The sequence below is a fragment of the Ornithodoros turicata genome, chromosome 5, assembly GCF_037126465.1.
Source record: "Ornithodoros turicata isolate Travis chromosome 5, ASM3712646v1, whole genome shotgun sequence".
NCBI classification, from domain to species: Eukaryota; Metazoa; Arthropoda; class Arachnida; order Ixodida; family Argasidae; genus Ornithodoros; species Ornithodoros turicata.
In genome coordinates this window covers 64,028,050-64,044,048 of record NC_088205.1, presented here as the reverse complement: position 1 = coordinate 64,044,048, position 15,999 = coordinate 64,028,050, and the positions used below count along the sequence as shown (strand labels likewise).

The 15,999-nt window shown below is 45.3% G+C and overlaps 1 protein-coding gene across 2 annotated transcripts in view; it reads left to right on the top strand.

The window, feature by feature from the left end:
* The window catches only part of LOC135394565 (teneurin-m-like), a 261,414-nt gene that overhangs the window by 53,257 nt on the left and 192,158 nt on the right, over nucleotides 1–15,999 (top strand). For both annotated transcript variants that reach the window (XM_064625364.1, XM_064625363.1), the window contains exon 2: nucleotides 8,536–8,616. The gene's annotated coding sequence lies outside the window, so the exon portion shown is untranslated. The remainder of the gene's footprint in view (nucleotides 1–8,535; nucleotides 8,617–15,999) is intronic.

Sequence of the window (15,999 nt, the reverse complement as noted above, 5' to 3'; positions counted from 1 at the left end):
ACCAATGTTTATCTGAGGGGGCACAGGTTTGTTTTTTGCCTTGTGAAATATTGCTTTGGATTTGTCATCGTTGATTAGAAAACGATTTTTGATAGCCCACTCATTCACAGCAGTCAGTGCATTATTAGCACATTTCACAACATCTACCAAGTTTCTGTCTGCGAAATTAATAGTGGTGTCATCCGCATATATGTAAAACTCCCCAAGTTCGGTGGCATTGACAATATCATTTATGTAGGCGTTAAACAAGAGCGGTCCAAGTACACTACCTTGTGGTACACCAGAGCTTATTTTCTGCGCGCTAGAGGAGTGATTACCTATTGAAACATATTGTAATCTGCTTGACAGGTATAAATCTAGTAAAGAAAGGGTTACACCGCGAACCCCATAACGCTCAAGCTTTTGCAGAAGCAACGAACGATTGATGAAATCAAAGGCCTTGGAGAAGCCAGGATACACTGCAATACAACTGCGATGACAACCTTGACAGGTGTAATTTGTATCTTATTACAGACACGCGATTTGCTCTGTTTAATATTAGTATACGCTGACCTCACCTCGTTTTCTGAAATTGGGAAAATAAATAAAGTGTCCTCGACACTATCTTTTATATAACTACATGCCGTATGAGCATCGTTCTTTGTGAGCGGTGGACGAGAGGTTAGGTTTATAAAGTAATCATTAAATTCCTTACAAAGTGCATCTCCAGAGAGCCTTACTCCATTATGAACAATTTTATCACAATTTTCGTGAAACGCTTTCATTATTCGATTAATAGCTTTCCACATTGCTGCTGAGCTTACTTCTGGGTTATTGAACAGATCGTAGTAGTAGGCAGTGTTCGCACGTTTAACCGCTCGTTATACAAGATTTTTATATTTCTTGAAAATCGCAAGGCTGGAAGGACTACGATCTTCTAAAAACAGTTAGAACAACCTTTTCTTATCGGACGAATCCCCGGTGGCGCGCGACGACCCGTTTATGCGAGCTAAACCTACAGAAAAAAACAGAAAAAGAAAACGTGGAAATTGAGTTTTTAATAACGGTAATCATTATTAAAAAAACAAGAATGAAACTAAAACTAAACACACACAGCACATGGAAAGTAGCATATATAGCACAGTACGATCTCCACATGTGGCTGGCTATGGCCTTACTCGCTGGCGTTCAGGAGATCACCGTTTTACTTCGCTGTGTAGCATGGGCGAAGCCAAGGAGGCGTTTAAAGGGTTACACCTCCCCACCCCCGACGTCGTACCTTTGGTACTGCATTTGGGAGAGAAAAACTACTCCTCCCCCATGTAAAGTCCACCATAGAAACCCCCCGAAAAGGATTCCTGTGAGGTCGCTTTCCCTCATGAAGTGTCGTTGGCACCCCGCTTATCAATCTCGCTTACTCCGTCGTTACACTCCACGAAACCTCGTTCCTCGCCACGTTCATAACAGTTAGCCTTCTACTAAGACTATCCTTTGGCCTTATCGATATTAATATATGTATGCAGGAAAGACATATTTGTCTCTTTGACAGTTGTCAGTTTTTTCGCAGCTTTTACTTTTCACATTTCTTTTCACATAGAGTAATGAATGATAAGAACAAGAAAGAAAAGGTAACTTTCGCTACATTGCGCTACTTTCCTTTCACAATGCCGCAGAACCGAGTGATCTCTCAAGGGTACGCTGGTCGGGAAAGTAGGTCCGATAGTTGTAAGCATGAGTTAGTTTGCTTTTTTCCCTCGACAAATGCTACACTTCCCTTGTCTCGCGATTTTCCGTGCTGCGTGGTACCATATCCGTCATACTCTCGCTCTGCCCTCAGGTATTCCAACAGTCAAGTGCGCCTCAAGTGACCCGCTCAATAGACCTCTCCCTATGTGTAAACAAATGACGTCATAGTGTTACACAGCGCCACCAATTTGGTAGAGTTGAACTACGCTCGAAGCTAGGGGCGAACGAGATCGCGCCCGAAAGCAACGGTCTTGAGGGGATTACGATGGTCCCTGAAAGGGACGCGACCTTCGGTCCCACTTTTCTTTCAATAGGAGGCAGCGAACAAGTGCCCATTCGTGGAACCCAGTCTCCCCTTCCTATTTGTTTTCGGTTTCAGTCTGTCTACCAACGTCATGATGACGTTGCCCGGGTAAAGGTCTATAGCCTTGCCAGTGCTTGCTAGCTGCCCGTGCAAGAAGCTTGCCAAAACAACTACGAAGACTCTTCAGAAGCGCACTGGGGGCAGAGCGAGAATACGGTGGCTATAGTGTGTAACCGGTCCTCCGAGTGTGTCGTTACTGCTATGTGCTTCCCTTATGTAACGCCCCATTATCATGCATAAGTATTCCCACGCATTTTTGTATGCACAGATATGCAAATCTAATCTCTGCTTTTCGTGCTTTTGTTCCGCGCACAGAAAACTTGATAGAAAAGCAAAATAAAAACGTACGAGGTTTGTCGCCTTTCTCTACGAGCGCCAAAGTCGTAATTTTAGTTTCACTCTTGTGCCGAAATAATTGATAGACAATTCCCACAAATTCGAGCATGTTCCGTTCAATTGAAAATTAACTTTAACTACAACGCTGTATACGGTTACGATACGCGGTACAAAGGATTACAGTGCATTCGAATAAACTACGCCTAAAGTTTGCTTCAAATGTTTGCTTCAGCAAGCCAGCCCCCACAGTGTTTCCACAGCAAACCATGTAGCGGAGCTTCAACGATTTCACTACGTTTTCAAAATCTTATTTCGATACGAATCAAACGCCTTCACGAAGTCATGAGCCGAAACGCACATGAACGAGGATTCAATGTGTTACTAATTTACTTATATAGCGACAATGTCTCCAGGGGCCGGCTTGAAACGGCAGGTTAGAGATGGCAGTTCGCCGCGATTTCGGTTTTTTGAGACACCTTGAGCGAAAGACCCTTTCACTTCTGTCCTGTAACTTACATGCCCGAAGTTATGTAAAAGGCACTGCTCGTTTGCTGCGGTGCTAACACGGAATAAAGAAAAATCGTTTGCTGGTGTACTACACTCTGCTTCGCGCAGAGTATTGTGTAAGAACACTTCAGTGAGAGGAAGTTCTATTTTGTGTACTTAACCCGGCCTAAATCACGTTCGAACCTTTAATTTCTGTGCTCTAAACTTGACCTGACCTGCACCGATATGCATGAACCCGAACCCGAACCGAACAGCCCGAAAATAACGGCTCCGATACCTGACCACAACAACGTGATGACGCTGCTTTCTTTCCCAACCAAACTGAGCGCGCCACTTCCCCCTCTTCAACTTCATTTTCGTTCTATACTGTCATGTTACCTCTCTTCGCCATCTGCATGACATTTACTAGCAGACGACAGTTTTACCCGTTGCCCAGCACATGCTTCATTTCCATTCTTTCCATGTCTGCGACGCCGAACAGCCAGAGTCAGATTAGTTCCGCCTTACTGTAATGACTCTCATGGCTTCCCTTCATCGGGACCCCTATTGAGAAATCGGCTTCGCTGCAAAGGGGTGCTATGTGCGTGACAAACGCTCACGATTCGACACGGGATCGAGAATATAGGGGAATAGCCGATGCATAACCACGCCACGGGACTAACGTGGTTGGATCACAATGGAGTTGATGACGCGTGCGCGTGAATTCCTGATCAACGGAAGCAAAGGGGATGACAACATACGTCCCAGAGGTTGACTTCAAAACATAGTAGGTCGTGTCAAATTTCCTTCACTGAGAAGGGTCAGGACAGTTTAGCAGAAAGGCGATAGACAGCTTTTGTCAGTGGCGGTCCCCAGTATTCCTTCCTTTCGTCGTCTTTTTCGTTCTCTTTTTGGTAGAAGTGTGGAGGAGGGATGGCGTTGGTTCGAAACGGTGGCGAACGGGGTTGAGGGCAACCTTTCTGGTTGGTCTCAGTGGGTAGGGAAATCGCTGTCCATGTCAGCTGCCAGGGAAAGTGGTTACAGGGAGTACCATGATTTGGAAAGTGACATATTGCCCACGTGCAAACGAGAGGAGACACGTACAGGTGGTGCAGCATTCTTTTCTTTTTCCTTTTTTTGTATCACATTGCGTATTGAGTGCGTTGATAGAACGGTCATGAAAATTAATTCCAATCTGAAGTGTTTCTCGTGCAAAGTGATGTGCTGCAGCGATGCTTGTTGATTGACCTGTGGTACGGATGAGGGCCATCGTCAACCACTTCGCCTATGTGTACGAGGGCGGTTCAAGGATGCTGACATGGACCTTTAAAATGCGGAACTATCTGTTAGGAGTATAGTGCTTCAATGACAGGTTTTCCACCAGATTATGCCTCTAACACCCGTGTCGCATCTCCGTAGAGGACTCCAGCCGTGTAGAGGAATGGGATTGCGGAAGCCGTGAGTTGCCATCGTTTTGTCCAACAGGATGACCTGTTGGATAAGCCTTGCCGGAAAGCCGTGTGCATCGCCTGTGAAACTGTTCATGGCTGGATCGCTTGGTTTCCGAAGTAAAATAATGACACGAAGTCACAGATGAGAGATGGAAGTCACTGATAAGGTTAGCGAGAAGGTTAGAGAACATCAGTTCTCTCACGAAGTCATATAGGTTCGGGAACTCCGTCTCCGTCTCGCTGGAACCGATAAAGAAGTTCTGCACAAATATAGCGATGCGACTTCTGATATACCAATAGTGAGTTCTAGTGAATCGTACGCTATTGCCTTTGCGTACGTAAGGGATAGCGCGGTGGTTCTACGCAATGCGCGAGGCTCCCTTTGCGCGTGCGCGGAACAACCGAACGCTATCCCTTACGTACGGAAAGTCGATAGCGTACGATGCACTGTAGGTCTCTAATGTCTCTCCGCATAACCTGCACGGATTATATCACAAACCACAACGCAGATTTAGGACACTTCCAAACCTGCTGGAGCTGGTAGTGGTGGTGGTGGTGGGCTATTTTCGCGCTATCTGCCTGCCGGTCTGGCGGCATGCTCCTGCGGGGGATTCTGCGTGCTGGGCCGACTTCACAGGAAACTGTGTAGACATTTGTCTTATACCCCAAACGAACTGTCGCACACAATCTGGATCGGCGCGCAATCCTGGTCGCCGCAATCCTATTGGACACGCCTGCGCCGTCCGGACTTCACCTTTGGGAGCCGGGTTTTCATTTGACGCCGTCTGGCGAGGGCTTTGCAATACCCACTGAAGTTTCAAATGAAAAGGAAACATTGTTTCAGAAGGTGTCTGCTTGAATGACACTCACATTAAATCCAATGCTATTTCAGCTATTTCGGTGTTTCTCCATGCTATTCTCCTCGTGCGGGGCGCCCCCATCGCCGCCGTCTTGCCAGCCCGGATCCGGCAGTATGACGCCGGCAGGGCAAGATAGCGAATAGGCGAGGGAGAACGGGAGCCACTGCGCATGCGCCAATCCTCCTTAAAGTGCGTAACCCCGTTCGCAAACGGGAGTCAAGTGTCCCCGTTGTTGATCTCGATCGCCGAGAAGTCGCGTTGTCCGCACCTGATCACGATTTGCGCGCGATATGGATCCTGCGTCAGTGTGTTCGGGGCAGGGTTGGCTACCGGAAACGGAAACGGTAATTACCGAAATTCAACAGGAAACGAAAATGGAAACGGAAACAAAATTGTTTTAGTTTCCACTACCAGAAACCGAAACGGAAACGAAATTCAAAAGTGGTAACGTTAACAGAAACAAAATTCACAGGACGTTTCCCTCAGTGTTTTCGCGTTAATATGAAAATTATATATATCCGCACTATTCTTCCAGTCATCATTCATTCATTCATTCAGTCGTTTATTTTCGGGACTTTCTTTTGTGTTCAGCCCACTGCGCAGCAAGATGGACGCGAAAGTTTTGGATGACGTGTTATTCTTGCCCACGAGCGGAGACTTTTGAAACTTAAAGGCATGTATTTCCGCAACCTAGAGAGGCATCTACTTGCAGTGTACCGCCTCAGCGGCGGTGAATCGCCCAGCCCATTACCATCCAATGTATGTGTGTGTGTGTGTGTACTTGCGGTGTATAAGATTCGTGACAAACTTTGCATTAAAGTCTTTAGTGTTTGTGTTTGGTGTAGCTGCCCTTTTGCGTCCATTATGTAACTAGAATGTCTGACATGAAAAAGCCAAAACCAGACAGTACGAGTTCCTGATGAGAAACAGAAACCAGTACCGAAATTACATCGGAAACGAAAACGAAATTCTTAAAAGGAAACGAAAACAGAAACCGCTACCGAAAATCGTCCAGAAACGGAAACAGAAATGGAAACGAAGAGCCGAGTTTTTCAGCTAACGGAAACGGAACCGGAAACAATAATATTTTCGGTAACCAACCCTGGTTCGGGGTATTAAAGTGTCCGAAGAAAACCCAGGGAAGACACCCGGACAGCACAGCCGGCGCCCGGATTCAACCCCGGGTCACCTCCCAATCTCGGCGTGGAATGCCATCATCGTAGTAACTGAGGCTGCGTTCCAATACCCCGGTTAGTCGACTGCCTAGCGGTCTAGCCGGAAGTGCCGCCATGTTAAGTCTCGTTCCAAATCTCGCCAAGTCCGCTATTCAGTCGGCTACCGCCGAGTGCGCATCGATGCAGTCTAGTTCTCCGCCCTCCGGGCCCTGAGGGCATGTCAATAAATAAATAAATAAATAAATACGCCTGACCATCTGACAGCCGGGATGGAGACGCGCGTTGACGGTACCAGCGTGCCCGCTGTTTCTGCTGGCTTTAAATGTAAAGTTGCACATAGTGGTATGTTTTTTAAAACTGCGTAGAGAGTTGCAACACATGTTTAGTTGTGAAGGTGACAGTTTATGCACGATGTCCTACAAACTTAGCGCATTAGAGTCCTGCTGCGCTTGCGCCGTACGCATTTCTTGCGTGAGCAACGAGATGGCGCCACAGGCGCCTCGGCTAGGCAAGCCTGTGCCAATAGTGACAAGCAAAGGGGTCTACTCAGCTGCCTAGTCAGGCGGCTTCGCGGGTGCGAGGTATTCGAACGCAGCCTAAGCCACGGGAGCTGGCCCGCTGCCGCTGACAACCGGAATAGTGTCACGTACCCTTACTTTTCTGTTTTCCCGAACAACCTGTCGCTCACAGTTGATGTTCACTCCTGTCACAATGGTTGCCGACACCCATGTCAATCTGCTTCGAACAAAAAACTTCTTGCACCTCGATTGTAGATATTTTGTTTTAAGATAGTTTCATCACTATACAGGGTGTCCCAGCTAAATGCGAACATATTTTCTTAAAAAAAAAAATATATATATATATATATATATCACTTTTTCCGAGATGAAATCATTTGCAATATAGCATATGCTGAAGGGCACTCCTTAGGAGGACATTAGCAAACTCCTAAGGCAATGTCTTAATTAACTTTCAATACTTTACGTTTTAAATATACGAAGTTGTCGCAATGAGAACATCTGGTCCATTAGGTCACCTGATACCAAAGCCGTTTTCAGAACAAAAATCGGTTCCATAGATCGTCCGTAAAAATTCTTGAAGGAACACCTTTTTTTTCTTTATTTTGTTGATTGCGCATTTTCGGAGACGCGTCTTTCCTTCACCCCCGATGTGATAGGGTGAAGGAGCACAGTGCCGGCTCATGCGTCGATGATGAGCTTTAACTTGCGGGAACAAAACAAAGACAAATGTAACGGGTGACTCTACTGTCTACTCGGAACTGCCCTTATCTTGGATTGCATTTCCTGTTTTCTTTTAATCTTTTTCCAGGACGCAAGAGGCCGTAGTGTGCTCTTTCACCCTCTCACATTGGGGGTGAAGGAAAGACGCGTCTCCGAAGATGCGCAATGAACAAAATAAAGAAAAGAATGGTGTTCCCTCACTATTTTTTTTTTTTTTTTGCAGACGATCTATCGAATGGATTTTTGTTCTGAAAACGGACATTGCCTAAGGAGTTTGCTAATGTCCTCCTAAGGAGTGCCCTTCAGCATACGCTATATTGCAATTGATTTCATCTCAGAAAAAGTGATACATATATATTTTAAAGATATGTTTGCATTTAGCTGGCACACCCTGTCTAGTGTGCTTGTGATGTGCTCAAAATTCCCACAGGGTTGACTTTGTGCTTCGCAACGAATTTACGGAGAGAGCGTTGCTCTCTGCATCTGTACACTCAGCGATACTTCTACGGGCACCATGCTTCCTGTAGTGTACCGCGCATAAATCACACAGACGTATCTACTATTGCACGAATGAGAGGTCTGCGGACGCAGAAAGTACAAGCTTTATCGTAATCGGTGCAGAACATGCGGAGCTGCAACAAAATGTGCCGGGCCAAGCTTGAACCGCCTTCACACAAAGACACACACGTAAGTGTCGTGCAGAGATTCCCTCGGTGTTCCACTGGGCACTGTGTCCTGGGCACTAGTGTGGAAATAATTAACAGCTGCAAGAACGAACTGCTGTTAACGGAGATTCGCTGAACCCTGTCCTTCGTTTGCTGTTTTTGCCATTTCTAGTGCGAACCATCTCGCGGGTTCTGTGCGGTGCGGTGCTCTGATTCCGTTATATCTTTGCAGGATATCAATCATGACAACGCCTCATGCAATATTGCTACTACTGGGTGCCACAGTACACGCTTCACCACGAAGAACGTAATGGTGAGTGATATTGGATATGCAAAAAGTTACAGTGTGAGCGAAAGCATCAAAGGGATTGCGATGGTTCGCTCACAGATTTAAAAAAAAGTACGTAAGACGTCCATTTCCATTGATGTCATGCCATGTGATGTTAAAGTAATGACCTGTAGCAACGCATTCGAGGCACCGAACATTGTAATCATGCTCATTGTCCGGTATGCTGCAACTGGACGTCTTGGAACAGTATGGCATGCCGAGAAATGCAGCAATTGAGGAACCTAATTGATCAATAGTGCATGTTCACTCGTTACACGCAGCATCACTGACGTATCACGTAACCGGCCACCTATGCCACCTATGTTGTCACAACAACAACGAAACAAACAAACAATATGTAAAAGAAGGTGAAAACAGCTTTCCCTCTTTGCTTTCGGTGATCATGGCGTGTACGGCAGCGATCCATATACGGCAGAATTACTCCTCTTTCGCAGACGCAGGCGTTGATCAAAGACAGGACACGCTTTTAGCCATCATGTCACATTCATGTTCTGAATTTTAAGACATATTAGAAGAACAGAATGTGTACGAGGAGCGGCAAGGCTTTATGGTGGTAGCAGTAAACTGCTTTCCGAAGGCACTAAAATGCTTTGCGCACGCTGTTTTAAAGCATTGCACAGCCGCATAAATGTTGCCTGCCGGCATGATTTTGCCGTAAATGTCGTACGACTTGTCAAGATCTACGCAGAGCTGCGAGAAAGCAAGTTTCGCTAATAAGATTGCGCAAGAGGGCAAAATGAATTTTTGGAGCATTTTTTTAGTACACAGACCATACTTTTGTTTCTAGTCAGTGAAATAATAATAATTGGGAGTCAGTGAAACATTCTAGCCACCTAGCTCCAATACACGACAACCCAGTTAAACTTATCTTATCTCGCTCACACGAGCGAATGCACGAAATTGAAGCACGGTATGCAAAACACAACTTCAGAAAGTGTGAAGTACCGGAATTCTGTGTAGGATACTGTGAATTGCCTACTGTAAAGATGACTCTGTTATACACGAAGAAGGACAGCTCGCTCTGTGAGCCTCGCAGCGTCGCGGGGAAATCAGTATAGAAAGGACATTCTAAGCGCTACCGGCAGACTATTCATAACAAAGCCGTAGTAGTAGTAATAGCGGTACGTCACGCGCCACTTTCAATATAAACCCTTCATCTGCTACAAAACGAACATCTGCGATATCGCAGAAGAATTCTTTTGCTAAGTAAACTGACACACACTCTTTATAAACAAGAAAAACCTTTTATCTACAAATCTATATTTGCGCTGGTCTGAGGATAGTTACAACGCACACAAAGACATGGCGAACATCATTCAACGGGACCAGTTTCATGAAAATTTCATTAATCGGGCTCTATTTAATGCGTTCTTATCTCACCAGAATCTATCCCTGGTACAAGGGCTGAGCACAACGAAAAATGCGTCAGCATTCCCCTGTGGTGACCGTGCTCTTATTGATTACTTCCGGTCTGTTCCACAGTTTCCGTTTTCGACCGCCGAGCGGCGCTCACGCAGTGCGTTATCTGACGCAATGTTTTGCTCTTGCGCCAAAAGCCCTGCTGGGTTCCGTGACAAGAATGATATTTGGTCACTCGATCGAACGTCGTGAACAATGCAGCACAGGAAGGCCCCAGCAAATGTGGAGACGGACACACACGCGCACCAAGGTTTCTGTATCTACAGTCGAGCCATTATTGCCGGTTATATATCTGATATTAGAAGCAGCAAATCATTGGTACCATTTTCGATTCAGCAGCGCAATGTCTCTTGGATCTTCGTAAAAAGAACTGCACTTTAGCAGTCGATACATCAATACCCCGAACAGCGTTGTCGTTACGAATAAAAACAAACAAGAAAACGTATATGTAATGAGAAGAATGTAGAATCCCCTTGAGTCTGAGGAGTTGGGGGACTCAAATACGACAGGACTGTGTATTTGGGTCCCGTACTGTTTTTCACATTTGCACCAGCTACGCCTGCGCTACGGCGGCTTGCTATTCCCAGGAAAGAAAGGAAACAAAAGAAAAACAAACAAACAAACAAACAAACAAACAAAAAGAAAAACAAACGAACAAGAACGAAAACAAACGAACAAAAGGAAAAACAAACTGCTGCTTACTGCTTCGATGTCCTAGAGTATGTAGTCTAGGTGGATGCTATAGTGTCACCGTGTGCGCTGCCATGGGGTGGGGTGGGGGGGATATGTTTAATAGAAAGACAAGAAAAAAGGAAAGGTCAGCCAGGCTCATGCCGTCTCGCTATCTAAAAAGAACGCAAGAAAAATTGAAATAAAAAAAAACAGCCAGAGCAGCACGACATAGCCACGAGAAAGCCCGGTCAGAGGGCGCGGACGCAAGGCCCGAATCTTGCAGGAAGCGGAGCAGGGCTGTGGTGACGACCCACTGGGTAGACCGAGGGACGGGACCAAGGAAGGTGGTCATGGAAATTGCGTTTCCGCCAAGCTGTATTAGGCGGCGATGGAGGGCTTGCCGTTGGGGAAGGTGCTGGTGGGAGTGCAGGAGATAGTGAGGAGTGAGTGTCCTGCAGATAGGGTTGCCACCTGTCCGGATTTCACCCAAACAGTTCGGAAATTCAGGGATTGCGTTCGGTGTCCGGGTGAAGGTGTAATCCGGACACGATTGACTGGTAATGTTTGTAGAAGCGTTACCGTAAACATAGTTACCTCATAAACCAGAGCTCCGTAGTCGTGACGATGCCCAGAGCTGTGAGGCCAACAGCGGCACCCTGTTGCTTACAGCATCACCACCACCAGCAAGCAACGTTTGCGATGCAACACCTAGCGCTGCTGAATCTTTCAATCTCTCTCAATGGAAGCGATCTCTTTCCGGAACCTACATGTTTTACTGCTGCATGAGTATACTCTTAACCGAAGCAGGAGAGCCGCAATACAATACAGTACAGTTGGCATTAGCAAAGGAGAACCGCACAACGCGATAGTACAATAAACGCGACAACAAATCCATTAGCCAGGCAGTAAACAAAACAGGAAGACTAAAGAACAACAATTTTCACCTCACGTGCAAATCTACTCCAATTACCAACAATTTTCACTGACGAGAGTGATGTGATGTGATGTGATAGAGGAAGAAAAAAAAAAGGGGGATCACTGACGAGATATCTGAAAGACGTAGGAGACAATATCACACCAATCTACAATGAAAGGCTAATTTATCTTATAAGACCAAACTTTTAAGTCAAATGTCAAATAATTCACCTCCAGACGCCACTTCTGGTGCATGATAAGGACACTCGCAACACTTGATGACGTGTTCCTTTTTTTTCCTTTGTTCTGTAGGTGTCCCTATCTTCAAGGAAAAGCTCGGCTCTGTATATATGAGCTGGACAAATAAGTTTTAATCCCTTAAAGTTTACTTTTCTCTTGCAGTTCGCCTCCTTGCGTACGCTTCACGGACAGTAGTACATACTCGTAGTATATACGTTCAATTATACATTCTAACGGGCGTTGTCTGCACTTAGTACTCGCACCTTATCTCCCGTAGATCAACGCTTATTCCCGTTTTCCACCCAAAAATATATCCCCCATAGAGAAAGTGCTTCCATGTCGCACTAGGGCGGCGCCACATCCTTTCTAATGGCTCTCAACGCTGAGGACACGAAACTTCCAGTGTAAATAATACATGGCGCAGCCCGTTAGGATACAACAAATACCTATATGGTGTTTGCCTTGGCGAATGCACGCCCAAGCCTTTGAAAGTGGTCTCCACTCGCTATTACGTCAGATACTGTTTTTCCTTTAGCACTTCTTTGAGGCACGCCCGCAGCATGTTTATCTTCCGAAAGATGCTGTATATCACGCCATTACTTTAGGAATCCATACTCAGTGAGTCAGAAAAGTGTTGTACTTTCGCATGTAGTGAGATATCATAGATACTTCCTATTGCTTAGACAAGATGTTCCGTGGGTTCCAAGATTCGTGGATACTTGTTTAACATATACATACCCGTGGTAGATAACAAGAAAAGCGGCGACTGACTATTTGTTACAAAATTTTTGCACCACTTATTTACATCTTCGCTAACATTTCCTGTATACAAACGACCACTGATGGAACCGTTACTGAATGCAGATGTCTTGACCTCTGTAGATTAATTCGTTAGAAAAATGTGTGGAACTATTACTATTGCTCTGTTGATGTTAAATACTGTTGGTATTAATCACTTGTGCTGTTAAAGCTGTCGAAAAATGGATGTTGTTCTGTGAACTATTGTTGTTAAAATAGCTGGTGACTGCTTGTAGAGGGCCAGGTTCCCCGTCAGGGATCCTAATCCCTTTTGTACCTGGCCCTCATTTCCTTTGGAAATAAAACGGAAAATGAAAAAAAAAAAACGCAAGAAGCGTAATAGGGAGAGGATAATAGAAAAAAATTGCATAGTAAATGAGACTGACATGGTATCAGTGCCGAAGTTTGGTATAGCTACGTTGGCTATTTGCTTCCCTGTGTGGTCGACTCTAAAAACATCAATATGGGACTAGAAGAGTGTGTAAGTTAAAGGGGCACTAAAATGCAAATACAAGTTGACTTCAAATAACGTTATACGCTATATTAATTTAACTATAATTAACACAATTCGAAACATTGATTCCGTTACGAAGCTAGAATCAAAACTATACCGGACTCTTTCTTGCTTCGGCCCCAAGCCATGTTGGCGCTTCAGCTCCTGCATAGGTGTTTTTAAAGTCCATGCTGCGCGTGCACACGCGTGCCACGCCATCGATCAGTCCCGGTGAAAAACATAGTGCGCGTTGCGAAGCGGACTGGCGTCGCTGTCTGACGGAAGTGAAGATAAATATCATCAGTGGAACATTGGCGATAACTGCTGTGGGCTACAATGCGGTGAATCGGTATGGAAAAATGCAGCACTGCGCATCATGCCGCGCGTATACAAGACATTCCTAGCAATGGATCACCATCGAAGGAGCGTACGAGCGGTACCGGTACGCAAAACGTAATCTCTATTCTGATAGTGATAGTAACTGCTGTCGCAGCCAATGCAGGCGCAAAACACGACGCAGAACGCGCGTCACAACGTGACGCACACTGCCTTCATGGCGCCTGTGGAAAGCCTCGGATAGACGATTTCAGAAAAGTGCACGGACGGCCCACCAGAGTGCGCCGTGTTGCGAAAGCCCCGCTGCACCTTGGGATTTAGTTTTCATGAGTCAGAGAGAAGAAGAAGAGCGCAAACGGTTTCGGTTTTCTCTCTCCTGCACCTCCCACACCTTCGAGCAACACGCAGACGAGCACGAATGTAAACCATTTCCCACGACGCATTGCGCGATGCGCGTGACTTGGGCGACGGAGGGCCCCCGTGCGGAGCACAAGGGCAATATCTGAAATCGCCTATTGTCGCGTATACGGAACAGTAGGATCGGATCCGTTCCAATTCGACACGCCCACAATAGGTGTGCGCGCGCTTCTCCTGCTGTCTCATTGGATGCCGCCAATCTTTGCTTCCTGAGAATCCACTCGTTGCCGCCAAGGAAGGCTCTGTTCTCATTGCTTTTTTCCTCTAAACGGTAGCGTTGTGTTAACTAATTTTGTTTTAAGTGTACCAACTACAACACAGACTTTCATTTGAAAGCAAGTTGTTTTTGCTTTTTAGTGCCCTTTAACGACAAGGGCGTGCTACTCAGAGACTATGCGTTCTCTGCACTCTATCTTTGTCTTCATCGCGTTCTTTCAACATGCGCTAGTAGCGAAGTCTCTGTGGTGTGGAATACAAGCTAGGATTCCCATCTTTTACCCATTTTTCGGGTCGGTGACTGGGTGCTATAGTTTCCGCAGCCGGAAGGGAATTAAAATCCTGGCATGAAATATGCCTTAGGGTTTCACTATCTTCTGTGTTTCCCTGTCTCGTTCTAAGGAGATATCTCGTTTTACGAAACTAATATGCATAGGAACAAGAAAGCGTTTCTGAGATGAGTGATTTAGATTATAAATAATCTGATATTTAAAGGCGCCAATCAGTGCCGTATTTATGAGGGTGTGGCCCCGGGGGCGGGGAGTTTTTGGCCCCATCTGGGTGGTCAGTACTGTGCATGGAGGAGAGCCAAGTTTTTACGGAATTTTAACTTCAGTGTGACATAATTGTATTACTGTACAATATATCATTAGTTGATGCACAAAAAATTGCGATATACAGTACACGATTCATTTATTTACTCCCTGTTCTAAAAATATACAAATTTATTTATAATTTATTTATGTCGTCATACTGGTGGCGTTGCCGCCGAGTCAAATTTCAAACAACGGATCCCTCAGGGGAGTTTGGCTGCTGCCATAATGTCGAGATACTTGTCACAGTTCGGAGACCGCTTATTATGTGCCATGTTTCCTGTTATTTTGCAGTAACACAAATATTGTGCTGCGTGGAAATTCTGACTGGATATAAGTGATTTCTATGAGGAGTTATTTATAAAATACGGGCTTTGTGAAGGTGGAAGCCCCTAGGCAAACACAACCTCCTTAAATCCTGCACTGGCGCCAATATCTTTACTACCACGCCATGTCATCGTCATTATCTAGTTCATGATCGTCATTATCTACTCAGGCCAGGATTGGATGTGCTGAACCCAACAGCACATTGGCCAAAATTTTTGTTTTTGTTGTTTCTGTCTTTTATATTTTGATTACGTGCAATTACTCTTCATGATAGATCAGGACTCGTTGATACGGATGTCGATGACAGTGATGAATAACAATGACACTCGATGGCAACCTTCAAATATATTTTTTGTTAGATTGAATTGAAAATGAAATTTCATGTAAAGCAAAGGTAGGCTTATACCCCTGTCACAGTGCTCAATTGATTGTCATTCCCAGCGAATGACATTCGCACTGAATGACATTCGTTTCGTGTCACACGGTCCCCAACAACACCGAATATCCACTGGATGTACGATTCATGTCCTAACATGAAAGAATTGATGTTCTGAGGCTGAAACAACATAGAAGGGACAAATACATACAAAGCCTCAAATTCGAGTCCTACAGCTGGCTAGCCTTTGCAGTGACTTTCATCTTTCATCATGTCCTAACGTCAGATTCGTCTGTCTGATGGATTTCCCCCTGATATCCAACGTGGGTGACGAAAATAAAGCGCTGAAATGATATCCTCAGGATATCCGGAACGGACATATGGGGTGATGTATATGCCCCAACAACACATGGCAGTCCTAGGGATATCCGATGTATGTCTGGAGCTGGATGTTGGAATGTGGATAGACAACATGCCGTGACTGAAACCGGAATCAGGAATTTCATCATATTCGAAACATAACTGAGAAGAAAAAGTGACTGAGA